The 12,697-nt window shown below is 39.4% G+C and overlaps 1 protein-coding gene across 1 annotated transcript in view; it reads right to left on the bottom strand.

The window, feature by feature from the left end:
- The window catches only part of PRMT2 (protein arginine methyltransferase 2), a 45,249-nt gene extending 32,927 nt beyond the window's left edge, over positions 1–12,322 (bottom strand). Inside the window, exon 1 of the mRNA XM_019963823.2 lies at positions 12,200–12,322. The gene's annotated coding sequence lies outside the window, so the exon portion shown is untranslated. The remainder of the gene's footprint in view (positions 1–12,199) is intronic.
- Between the last annotated feature and the right edge of the window lie 375 nt (positions 12,323–12,697).

The following is a 12,697-nucleotide window of genomic DNA, read 5'->3' as shown; positions in this document are numbered from 1 at the left end:
AAAAATAAAAGATACCAAAGAAACATTTCATGCAAAGATGGGCTCAATAAAGAAATGGTATGGACCTAACAGAAGCAGAAGATATTAAGAAGAGGTGGCAAGAATACACAGAAGAACTGTACAAAAAAGATCTTCACGACCCAGATAATCACGATGGTGTGATCACTCACCTAGAGCCAGACATCCTGGAATGTGAAGTCAAGTGGGCCTTAGAAAGCATCACTACGAACAAAGCTAGTGGAGGTGATGGAATTCCAGTTGAGCTATCTCAAAACCTGAAAGATGATGCTGTGAAAGTGCTGCACTCAATATGCCAGCAAATTTGGAAAACTCAGCAGTGGCCACAGGACTGGAAAAGGTCAGTTTTTATTCCAAAGAAAGGCAATGCCAAAGAATGCTCAAACTACCACACAATTGCACTCATCTCACACGCTAGTAAAGTTATGCTTAAAATTCTCCAAGCCAGGCTTCAGCAATACGTAAACCGTGAACTTCCAGATGTTCAAGCTGGTTTTAGAAAAGGCAGAGGAACGAGAGATCAAATTGCCAACATCCGCTGGATCATTGAAAAAGCAAGAGAGTTCCAGAAAAACGTCTATTTCTGGTTTATTGCCTGTGCCAAAGCCTTTGTGTGGATCACACTTAACTGTGGAAAATTCTAAAAGAGATGGGAATACCAGACCACCTGACCTGCCTCTTGAGAATTCTGTATGCAGGTCAGGAAGCAACACTTAGAACTGGACATGGAACAACAGATTGGTTCCAAATAGGAAAAGGAGTACGTCAAGGCTGTATATTGTCACCCTGCTTATTTAACTTATATGCAGAGTACATCATGAGAAACGCTGGGCTGCAAGAAGCACAAGCTGGAATCAGGATTGCCTGGAGAAATATCAATAACCTCAGATATGCAGATGACACCACCCTTATGGCAGAAAGTGAAGAAGAACTAAAGAGCCTCTTGATGAAAGTGAAAGAGGAGAGTGAAAAAGTTGGCTTAAAGCTCAACATTCAGAAAACTAAGATCATGGCATCTGGTTCCATCACTTCATGGCAAATAGATGGGGAGACAGAGGAAACAGTGGCTGACTTTATTTTGGGGGGCTCCAAAATCACTGAAGATGGTGATTGCAGCCATGAAATTAAAACACGCTTACTCCTTGGAAGGAAAGCTATGACCAACCTAGACAGCATATTAAAAAGCAGAGACATTACTTTGCCAACAAAGGTCCGTCTAGTCAAGGCTATGGTTTTTCCAGTAGTCATGTATGGATGTTAGAGTTGGACTATAAAGAGAACTGAGTGCTGAAGAATTGATGCTTTTGATCTGTGGTGTTGGAGAAGACTCTTGAGAGTCCCTTGGACTGCAAGGAGATCCAATCAGTCCATCCTAAAGGAGATCAGTCCTGAGTGTTCATTGGTAGGACTGATGTTGAAGCTGAAACTCCAACACTTTGGCCACCTGATGAGAAGAGCTGACTCATTTGAAAAGACCCTGATTCTGGGAAAGATTGAGGGCAGGAGGAGAAGGGGACGACAGAGGATGAGCTGGTTGGATGCATCACCGACACAAGGGACATGGGTTTGGGTGTACTCTGGGAGTTGGTGATGGACAGGGAGGCCTGGCATGCTGCGGTTCATGGGGTCGCAAGGAGTCGGACACGACTGAGCAACTGAAATGAGCTGAAAACAGACCCCAGGGAGCTCCCTATCCCATATATGAGGACATAGTGAGAAGACAGCTGTCTGTGACCCAAGAAGCCCTCACCAGACCCGGGAAGGGGGTGCCTTCATCTTGGACTTTCAGCCTCCACGACTGTGAGAAACAAATATTTCATGGTTCATAAGCCACATAGTTTATCGTCTTTTTGTTATAACAGTCCACTCAGACTAAGACACATAGATTAAAATTGAGGTGGGGGGATGCAGATAAAGCAGAGTTTGGAGAGAAATTGATGCTTTCAATGCTTATGTTAGAATTAAAGAAAAATTTAATCCATGATCTAAACTTCCAACTTAAGCTAAAAGTAGAAAAGAAAAGCAAATTACAACCAAATTAAGTTACAGAAGAATATACTAGATATAAAAAAATTAATGGATGAGGAAACAATTGAAAACGTTAATAAAGACAAAAGTTGGCTCTCAGAAAACAATTTATAGAATTGACAAATTCCTAGCAATATTTATCAAGAGAAAAAAGATCGATCAATATTAGAAATGAAAAAGATATACAGAAGACTGTGACCCCAATGACACCAACGTTAAAAAGATAAATAGAAGACTGTGACCAGTTTTGTGCCAATACATCTGATAACCTGTATGAAATGGATAAATCCTTTAAAGCATAACTTAACAATACTGACTCAAGATAAAAATTGAAATATATATATGTTTGTATATATAAATATATTTATATAAATTAGATCTTAAATTTTATTTTAAAAAATCCAACAAAGAAAATTCCTGTCCCAAACTGTTTAATGGATGAATTCTATGAAGTATATAGACAAGAAACACCAATGTCAACAAAAAATTATTTCTTGTCAATAAGAAATAACACCAATGGTTAATCTGCAAAAGAAAGGGAAATTTTTTGGAGCCAACCTGAGGATTACAACCCAGGAGACACTCTTTCCCACTTCTGGGAATTGTTTCCCCCATTAGAGGTCAAAGGATATAAATGTTTTTGAGACAAAAGCTTATATATCAAGTGACATATTGACAGTTTACACAATCATCCAGATCTGCATGTACAATGTAAGTAATGAGTCATCAGGTCCCTTCACAAGATTAAGAAGGAAGGTTGTCTCCAAGGAGGTCTGGTCAAGGCAGATGCACGGCACACACTCTAGGGAAAGGAAGAGGCCCAATGGGCAGACAAAAAGTTTACATTTAATTTTTTTTCTTGGTTTGCCATAACATGAATTTATCTCATCATCAGTATTAAACAAAATCTTAAGAAAATAGGGCATGGACATTTCCCAGTTTGTTTTATGAGGCAAACACAAATATATAGAAACACGTGACAAATACATTTCAGTTGCTCAGTCATGCCTGACTCTTTGCAACCCCATGGACTGCAGCACGCCAGGCCTCCCTGTCCATCACCAACTCCCGGAGTTTACTCAAACTCATGTTCATTGAGTAGGTGATGCCATCCAACCATCTCATCCTCTGTCGTCCCCTTCTCCTCTTGCCTTCAATCTTTCCCAGCATCAGGGTCTTTTCAAATGTCAGTTCTTCGCATCAGGTGGCCAAAGTATTGGAGTTTCCGCTTCAACATCAGTCCTTCCAATGAATATCCAGAGCTGATTTCCTTTAGGATCGACTGGTTGGATCTCCTTGCAGTCCAAGGGACTCTCAAAAGTCTTCTCCAACACCACAGATCAAAAGCATCAATTCTTCAGCACTCAGCTTTCTTTATAGTCCAACTCTCATATCTATACATGACTACTGGAAAAACCATAGCCTTGACTAGACGGACATTTGTTGGCAAAGTAATGTCTCTGCTTTTTAATATGCTGTCTAGGTTGGTCATAACTTTTCTTCCAAGGAGCAAGCATCTTTTAATTTCATGGCTGCAGTCACCATCTGCAGTGATTTTGGAGCCCAGAAAAATAAAGTCAACTACTGTTTCCACTGTTTCCCTATCTCTTTGCCATGAAGTGATGGGACTGGGTGCCATGATCTTAGTTTTCTGAATGTTGAGCTTTAAGCCAACTTTTTCACCCTCCTCTTTCACTTTCATCAAGAGGCTCCTTAGTTCTTCTTCGCTTTCTGCCATAAGGGTGGTATCTTCTACATATCTGAAGTTATTAATATTTCTCCTGGCAATCTTGATTCCAGCTTGTGCTTCATCCAGCCCAGAATTTCTCATGATGTACTCTGTGTATAAGTTAAATAAGCAGGGTGACAATATACAGCCTTGACGTACTCCTTTTCCTATTTGGAACCAATCTGTTGTTCCATGTCCAGTTCTAACTGTTGCTTCCTGACCTGCATACAGAATTCTCAAGAGGCAGGTCAGGTGGTCTGGTATTCCCATCTCTTTCAGAATTTTCCACAGTTTGTTGTGATCCACACAGTCAAAGGTTGTGACAAATACATGGAAAGAAAATTACAGACCGATAGACTTAGTAAAAAAAGATGCAAAACCCTTAACAAAATATTAGCAAACTGAACCCAACAGCATGGCAATATGTTATTGCCAAAGCAAAATTTGGGGCTTCCTTGGTGGTTCAGATTGTAAAGAATCTGCTTGCAATACTGGAGACCCAGATTTGATCCCTGGGTTGGGAAGATCCCTTGGAGGACGAAATGGCAACCCACTCCAGCATTATTGCCTGGGAAATCCCATGAACAGAAAAGCCTGGTGGGTTACAGTCCATGGGGTCACAAAGAGTTAGACATGACTGAAGTGACTAACCCTTAAAAAGCGAAATTTTTCCAGCAACACAGAATTGGGCCAACACTTGGAAACCAATGTAATTCATCATTTTAACAGAAGAAAGAAAGAAGGAAAATCATATAGATTACTTTAATAAATAAAGGATTTGACAAAATTCAACACCCAATCAAGATTTTTTATCTCAGCAAAAAGAGAATATCTTCTATCTGTAAAAAGCCATATATGAAAAACCCAATCACTAAAATCAGACTTAATGACATTATATTATAAAGGGAATGGCAGGATATATTTAAAGTACTGAAAGGGGAAAATCTACAACCAAGATTACCGTACCTGGCAAGGATCTCATTCAAAATTGATGGAGAAATAAGAAACTTTTTAGACAAGCAAAAGTTAAGAGAATTCAGTACCACCAAAACAGCTTTACAGCAAATGTTAAACAGACTTATATAGTCAAGAAATACAACAGAAGAAAAAAGATCTACAAAATCAATCCCAAATAATTAAGAAAATGACAACAGGAACATATATCAATAATTACTTTCAATGTAAATGGATTAAATGCTCCAACCAAAAGACACAGACTGGCTGAAAGGATACAAAAACAAGACCCTTATATGTGCTGTCTACAAGAAACCCACTTCAGACCTAAAGACACATATAGACTGAAAGTGAGAAGATGGAAAAATATATTCCATGCAAATGGGAAGCGAAAGAAAGCTGGAGTAGCAATCCTCGTATCAGACAACACAGACCTTACATTAAAGAATATTACAAGAGATAAGGAAGGACACTACATAATGATCAAGGGATCAATCCAAGAGTAAGACATAGCAATTGTAAATATGCACCCAATATAGGAGCACCTCAATACATAAGACAAACACTAACAGATATAAAAGGAGAAATTAACAGTAACACAATAATAGTAGGAGACTTTAACACCCCTCTCACACCAATGGACAGATCATCAAATCAGAAAATTAATAAGGAAACACAGGTCTTATATAATGAGATGGATCTCATTGATATCTTCAGGACATTCCATCCAAATGCAGAAGAATATACCTTCTTCTCAAGTGCACATGGAGTATGCTCCAGGATAGATCACATCTTGGGTCACAAATCAAACCTCAGCAAATTTAAGAAAATTGAAATCATACCAAGCATCTTCTCCAACCACAATGCTGTGAGACTAGATACCAATTATAAGAAAAAAACTATAATAAACACCAACACATGGAGATTAAACAACACGTTTCTAAATAACCAACAGGTTACTGAAGAAATCAAAAGGGAAATCAAAAAATTTCTTTTTTGAAACAAAGACAATGAAAACACAACTCAAAACCTACGGGATACAGCAAAAGCAGTTCTAAGAGGGAAGTTTATAGCAATACAATCCTACCTCAAGAAACAAGAAAAACATCTAATAGACAACGTAACTTTACACCTAAAACAACTGGAAAATGAAGAACAAAAAAAAAATTAGCAGAAGGAAAGAAATCATAAAGATCTGAGCAGAAATAAGTGAAAAAGCAATGAAAGAAACAGTAGTAAAAGTTAATAAAACTAAAAGCTGGTTCTTTGAGAAGGTAAACAAATTTGACAAATCTCTAGCCAGACTCATTAAGAAAAAAAGAAGAATTGAATCAACAAAATTAGAAATGAAGAAGGAGAGGTTACAACAGACAATGCAGAAATACAAAGGATTATAAGAGATTATTATGAGCAACTGTATGGCAATAAAATAGATAACCTGGAAGAAATGGACAGATTCTTAGAAAAGTTCAATCTTCCAAGACTGAACCAGGAAGAAATAGAAATTATGAACAACCCAATTACAACCACTGAAATTGAAGCTGTGATCAAGAATCTCCCCAAAAACAAAAGCCCAGGACCAGATGGCTTCACAGGACAATTCTATCAAAATTTAGAGAAGAGATAATGCCTATCCTTCTAAAACTCTTTCAAAAAATTGCAGAGGAAGGAGCACTTCCAAACTCATTCTACGAGGCCACCATCACCCTGATACCAAAACCAGACAAAGACAACACACCAAAAAGAATAAACTACAGGCCAGTATCACTGATGAACATAGATGCAAAAATCCTCAACAAAATTTTAGCAAACAGAATTCAACAACACGTCAAAAAGCTCATACACCATGGTCAAGTTGGGTTTATTCCAGGGATACAAGTATTCTTCAAAATATGCAAATCAATCAATGTGATACACCATATTAACAAATTGAAGAATAAAAACATATGATAATCTCAATAGATGCAGAAAAAGCCTTTGACAAAACTCAGCACCCATTTATGATTTAACAGCAAAGGCCATATATGATAAGCCTACAGCAAACATTATTCTCAATGGTGAAAAACTGAAAGCATTCCCCCTAAGATCAGGAACAAGACAAGGGTGTCCACTTTCACCACTATTATTCAACATACTTCTGGAAGTCTTAGCTACAGCAATCACAGAAGAAAAAGAAACAAAAGGAATCCATATCAGAAAAGAAGAAGTAAAGCTCCACTCTTTGCAGATGACATGATACTGTACATAGAAACCCTAAAGACAGTATCAAAAAATTACTAGAGCTAATCAATGAATTTAGCAAAGTTGCAGCGTACAGAATCAATACACAGAAATCACTTGCATTTCTATATATTAACAATGAAAAATCAGAAAGAGAAATTAAGGAATCAATCCCATTTACCATTGCAACACAAATAATTAAATATCTAGGAATAAACTTACCTAAGGAGACAAAAGAACTGTACACAGAAAATTATAAGACACTAATGAAAGAAACAGAGAAGGCAATGGCAGCCCACTCCAGTACGCTTGCCTGGCAAATCCCATGGACCGAGGAGCCTGGTGGGCTGCAGTCCATTGTGTTGCTAAGAGTCGGACACGACTGAGCGACTTCACTTTCACTTTTCACTTTCATGCTTTGGAGAAGGAAATGGCACCCCATTCCAGTGTTCTTGCCTGGAGAATCCCAGGGACGGGGGAGCCTGGTGGGCTGCCGTCTATGGGGTCGCACAGAGTCAGACACGACTGAAGCAACTTAGCAATGAAAGAAATCAAAGACAGCATAAACAGATGGAGAGATATTCCATGTTCCTGGGTAGGAAGAATCAATACTGTGAAAATGACTATATTACCAAATGCAATCTACAGATTCAATGTGATCCCTATCATATTACCAATGGCATTTTTCACAGAACTAGAACAAAAAATTTCACAATTCACATGGAAACACAAAAGACTCCGAATAGCCAAAGCAGTCTTGAGAAAGAAGAATAGAGCTGGAGGAATCAACCTTCCTGACTTCAGATTATACTACAAAGCTACAGTCATCAAGACAGTATGGTACTGGCATAAAAACAGAAATATAGACCAATGGAACAAGATAGAAAGTCCAGAAATAAACCCATGCACCTATGGGTACCTTATTTTTGACAAAGAAGGCAAGAATGTACAATGGGGCAAAGGCAGCTTCTTCAATAAATGATGCTGAGAAAACTGGACAGCTACATGTAAAAGAATGAAATTAGAACACTTCCTAACACCATACACAAAGATAAACTCAAAATGGATTAAAGACCTAAATGTAAGACCAGAAACTATAAAACTCATAGAGGAAAACAGGCAGAACACTTGATGACGTAAATCAAAGCAAGATACTCTATGACCCACCTCCTAGAGTAATGGAAATAAAAACAAAAGTAAACAAGTGGGACCTTATTAAACTTAAAAGCTTTTGCACAACAAAAGAAACTATAAACAAGGTGAAAAGACAACCCTCAGAATGGGAGAAAATAATAACAAATGAAACAATTGACAAAGGATTCATTTCCAAAATTTACAAGCAGCTCATACAACTCAATACCAGAAAAACAAACAACCCAATCAAAAACTGGGAAAAAGACCTAAATGGACATTTCTCCAAAGAAGACATACAGATGGCTAACAAACACATGAAAAGATGCTCAACATCGCTCATTATTAGAAAAATAAATGCAAATGAAAACTACAGTGAGATATCACCTCACATCGGTCAGAATGGCCATCATCAAAAAGTCTACAAACAATAAATGCTGGAGAGGGCGTGGAGAAAAGGGAACACTCTTGTACTCTTAGTGGGAATGTAAATTGATACAGCCACTATGGAAGACGGTATGGAGATTCCTTAAAAAACTAGGAATAAAACCACCATATGACCCAGCAATTCCACTCCTAGGCATATACCCTGAGGAAACCAAAATTGAAAAAGATGCATATATACCATTGTTCATTGCAGCACTATTTACAGTAGATAGAACATGGAAGCAATCTAGATGTCCATTGACAGATGAAAGGATAAAGAAGCTGTGGTACATATGCAAAATGGAACATTACTCAGCCATAAAAAGGAACTCACTTGAGTCAGTTCTAATGAGGTGGATGAACCTAGAACCTATTATACAGAGTGAAGTAAGTCAGAACAAGAAAGATAAATATCGTATTCTAACGCATATATACAGAATCTAGAAAAATGGTACTGAAGAATTTATTTACAAGGCAGCATGAAGAAACAGACATAGAGAATAGACTTATGGACATGGGGAGAGGGAAGGAGAGGGTGAGATGTATGGAAAGAGTAACATGGAAACTTGCTGCTGCTGCTGCTGCTAAGTCGCTTCAGTCGTGTCCGACTCTGTGCAACCCCATAGACGGCAGCCCACCAGGCTCCCCCCGTCCCTGGGATTCTCCAGGCAAGAACACTGGAGTGGGTTGCCATTTCCTTCTCCAATGCATGAAAGTGAAAAGTGAAAGTGAAGTCACTCAGTCGTGTCCAACTCTTAGCGACCCCATGGACTGCAGCCTACCAGGCTCTTCCATCCATGGGATTTTCCAGACAAGAGTACTGGAGTGGGGTGTCATTGCCTTCTCCAACATGGAAACTTACCATATGCAAAATAGATAGCCTACAGGAATTTGCTGTATGTCTCCAGAAACTCAAATAGGGGCTCTGTAACAACCTAGAGGGGTAGGATGGGGAGGGAGATGGCAGGCAGTTTCAAAAGAGAGGGGATCTATGTATACCTATGGCTGATCCATGTTGAGGTTTGATAGAAAACAACAAAATTCTGTAAAGCAATTATCCTTCAGTAAAAAATAAATAAATTTAAAAAAAATAGCATTCCTTCTTGGGCTTCCCTGGTGGCTCAGTGGTAAAGAATCTGCTTGACAATGCAGGAGATGCAGGTTTGATCCCTGGGTTCGGAAGATCCCCTGGAGTAGGAAACGGCAGCCCACTCCAGCAGTCTTGCCTGGGAAATCTCATGTCCAGAGGAGCCTGGGAGGCTACAGTCCCTGGGGTCCCCAAGAGTCAGACACAGCTGAGCATGAGGACACACACACACACACACACACACACACACTAATGCAAGCACCTGACAATTAGCTTTTGAATACAATGCAAGGGACTGACATTAAGCTTTCTATGGCTGAGGCATCTGCTTCAAAGACAGCCATCTCAGATAAGCACATTACCAGCCACATAACTAGATGAAGAGCCAGATCATCCACGAACTTCCCCTTTTTAGGAAGCACCGGTTGATCTAGATAATTGACCCTTTGATGGTTTGCTTTTTCCATCCTGTCCCTTCATTCCCTCTCTTATATTTTAAATTCACCAATAGAGAGTGAGCCAGAAAAACTCTAGACCCTACCCTCCACCCCAATAAAGGCAGAACCTCAGAGAGCTCTATCTCTCCACTTCCCCTCCCCCGCACTGCATATTGAGACCTGACTGTGTGCCCTGGGCAATCTGTACCTTCCAGGACCTGTGAGTAACAAAACGTGTCTTTTCAAAGCTCCTTAATGATGGTTGCTGAGGTGCTTCTTAAAATCCCAATGATAACCACAGGGCTAGTCCAACCTTGGCAAGACCTTGAAAAACATCTGTGGGAGCAAATAGGATGGGTCCAGAGAGGGCCCCCAGGCATCTCTAGCTGATAGCATCGCTACAGATAGGCTGAGACTGACCAATATAAGCATCAACATAAAATGTTTACGAATAATTTTAACAAAAATATGTGCAGGGCTTTATGTTCAGTCGCCCAGTTGCTTCTGACTCTTTGCAACCCATGGACTAGCAGCACACCAGGCCTCCCTGTCTCTCACCATCTCCTGAAGTTTGCCCAAGCTCATGTCCACTGCATTGGTGATGCCATCCAGCCATTTCATCCTCTGATACCCTCTTCTCCTTCTGCCCTCAATCTTCCACCGGAATCAGAGACTGTTCCAATGAGTCGGCTGTTCGCTTCAGATGACCAAAATACTGGAGCTTCAGCTTCAGCATCAGTCCTTCCAATGAGTATTCGGGGTTGATCTCCCTTAAGATTGACTGGTGTGATCTCCTTGCAGTCCAGGGGACTTTGAGGATTCCTCTCCAGCACCACAGTTCGAAGGCATCAGTTCTTTGGTGTTCTGCCTTCTTTACAGTCCAGCTCTCACAACCATGTGTAACCACTTGGATAGGCCATAGCCTTGACTATCTGGACATTTGTCAGCAGAGTAATGTCTCTGCTTTTCAACACACTGTCTAAATTTGTCATACCTTTCCTGCCATGAACCAATCGTCTTCTGATTTCATGGGTGCAGTCACCATCCACAGTGATTTTAGAGCCCAAGAAGAGGAACTCTGTCCCTACTTCCACTTTTTTCCTGTCTATTTACTATCAAGTAATGGGGCCGGATGCCATAATCTTTGTTTTTTTAATATTTAGTTTTAAGCTGAGTGAAAGACAGAGTGAAAGGTTTTATACTACAACTAATTTTTAATGCTGAGAAAATCATTGAAAGATCTAAAGAAGTGAAGGGAGATTCCATGTTCACATATTGGAAATTCAATATATTTAAGAAGTCAATTCTCCACAATTCTTCAAGAATTTTTATAAAGATACAGCAATCAAGATAGTGTGGAACTGGCAAAATGATAAAGAGATCAGTGGAACAGAAAAGAAAATCCAGGAGTAGACTCAGACTTTTACAGTCATTGATTTCCAACCAAGGTGCCCAAGCACCTCCTTGGGTTGAAGAGTCTTTTCAAAAGGTGGGCTGCAAGAACATGAACGTATTTGCCTGCCTCACAAAAGACATAAAAGCTTATTTGGAATGGATCACACATCTAAATACAAAACTTCAAAACTAGAAGCAGCAAAGATTCCTCAGACATAAAAACCACTAACAATAAAGTTAAATATTGGTAAATTAGACCAGTGGTCAGCAAACATTTCTGTAAAGGGCAGTCCAGATGGTAAATATTCTAAAGCTTTGCAGGCAGCCTCAGCTAGAATCACTTGACCTTGTTGTTGGTTGTAGCATGAACAGCTTGGACAATGCAGAAATGAATGTACACACCTGTGTTTCAATAAAACTTCTATTTACAAATCCAGGCAAACGGCTGACTGACCATAGATTGCTGACAGCTGTATCAGACAATCAAAAGTTAAAGCCCTTCTCATTGAAAGAGACAATTAAAAATACGCAAACCAGAAAAAGACAACCTGCTGATAGGATAAAATATTTGCAAATACTATCCAACATATATAAACAGCTCATACAACTCAACATCAAAAAAATAATCTGATTTTAAAATGCACAGAAAAACTGAACAGACATTTTTTTCAAAGAGGAAATGCAGATGGCCAACAGGCACATGAAAAGTTGTTCAACACTGCTAATCATCAGGGAAATGCAAATTAAAACCACAATGAGATTATCACCTCTCACCTGGTTGAATGGTCATCATCAAAAAGTCTGCAAGTAACACATGTTGGCAAGGGTGCCGCAGAAAAGGAACTCTTGTAAGCTGCTGCTGCTGCTAAGTCGCTTCAGTTGTGTAAGCTGTTGGTAGGAGTGTAAACCGGTGCAGCCACTGTGGAGAAGGGTATCTCAGGAAACTAAAAATAAAGATGCCATGTGATCCAGCAATTCCACTCCTGGAGATATATCCAAAACAAACAGCAATTTAAAAAGATACGTGCAGGTCATTGTTCAGAGCAGCGCTATTCACAATAGCCAAGACATGGAAACAACCTAAATATGCATCAGCAGGTGAGTGGCTAAAGAGGCTGTGATATACATCAAAAGAAGGAAATACTGTCATTTGCAGCAACATGGATGAACCTGGAGGACCCAGAAAAGACCCCACAGCCTTTGTCCAAAAGAAATGAAAAAACGTGTTAAAAGATGCCTTGCCCAAGAGTGTTGATAGCAGCTTTATGACAA

This window comes from Bos indicus, chromosome 1 (genome assembly GCF_029378745.1).
Source record: "Bos indicus isolate NIAB-ARS_2022 breed Sahiwal x Tharparkar chromosome 1, NIAB-ARS_B.indTharparkar_mat_pri_1.0, whole genome shotgun sequence".
In the NCBI taxonomy this organism is placed as follows: Eukaryota; Metazoa; Chordata; class Mammalia; order Artiodactyla; family Bovidae; genus Bos; species Bos indicus.
Note: the sequence above shows the minus strand (reverse complement) of the source record. Positions and strands in the feature narration are given on the sequence as shown.